This window comes from Lipotes vexillifer, unplaced genomic scaffold (assembly GCF_000442215.2).
Source record: "Lipotes vexillifer unplaced genomic scaffold, Lipotes_vexillifer_v1.1 scaffold440, whole genome shotgun sequence".
In the NCBI taxonomy this organism is placed as follows: Eukaryota; Metazoa; Chordata; class Mammalia; order Artiodactyla; family Lipotidae; genus Lipotes; species Lipotes vexillifer.
The window spans coordinates 3,096,196-3,096,928 of record NW_006778543.1 but is presented as its reverse complement, the minus strand read 5'-3'; the positions used below and the strand labels follow the sequence as shown (position 1 = coordinate 3,096,928).

Here is a 733-nt window from a genome sequence, read left to right as displayed (position 1 = left end):
TGTTCTTCTCCATGTGGCATCTGCTAGGCAGCTGGCTCCTTTACTCACATGCTTGTTCCCTGGGCTGGGATAGCTGGTACAGATGAGAGTAGCTGGAATCACTTTCCATACATTGTGGTATCAAGATAGTAGGATGTCTTGAGAAGCAACTTGCTTCCCAAAGAGTGGGCATGCCAGTAGAGAACACTCCAAAAGGCCCAGGTGGAAGGTACAATACTATTTTGTCTTAGCCTCAGAAGTCCCAGAGAGGGACTTCCCTGGTGGTCCAGTGGGTAAGACTCTGCACTCCCAATGCAGAGGGCCTGGGTTCGATCCCTGGTCGGGGAACTAGATCCCGCACGCATGCCGCTACTAAGAAGTCCGCATGCCGCAACTAAAAAAAAAAAAAAATCCCACACGGCCCAAAGGAGATCCCACGTACTACAGCAAAGACCTGGCGTGGCCAAAATAAATAAATAAATAAAAATAAATCTTAAAAAAAAAAAAAGGCCCAGATAGTCACTTGTATCTTTGCATCAATTGACGGAGCAGTTTCAAGGACAGAAGAGTGGTGAAATTGGTGAAGCAGATTGTCTCAGTCCCATTAGCATTCTCAAATCTAGATTTCAGACTTTGATAGTCTTCTCGATTTCTGTTTGCCTTTAGTCCTAGAGTCTAGCACTTCAGGGGTCCCAACTAAGAATCTGGGATATTTAAGAGGCCCCTCTTCCTTCATTGTGCCTGGATTATAATC

At 45.6% G+C, this 733-nt stretch overlaps 1 non-coding gene across 1 annotated transcript; it reads left to right on the top strand.

Moving 5' to 3' along the window:
• The first annotated feature begins 254 nt into the window (after positions 1 to 254).
• Positions 255 to 327, top strand: TRNAG-CCC (transfer RNA glycine (anticodon CCC)). The gene has a single exon. It is a non-coding gene; the product is annotated as a tRNA-Gly (tRNA).
• The last annotated feature ends 406 nt before the right edge of the window (positions 328 to 733 follow it).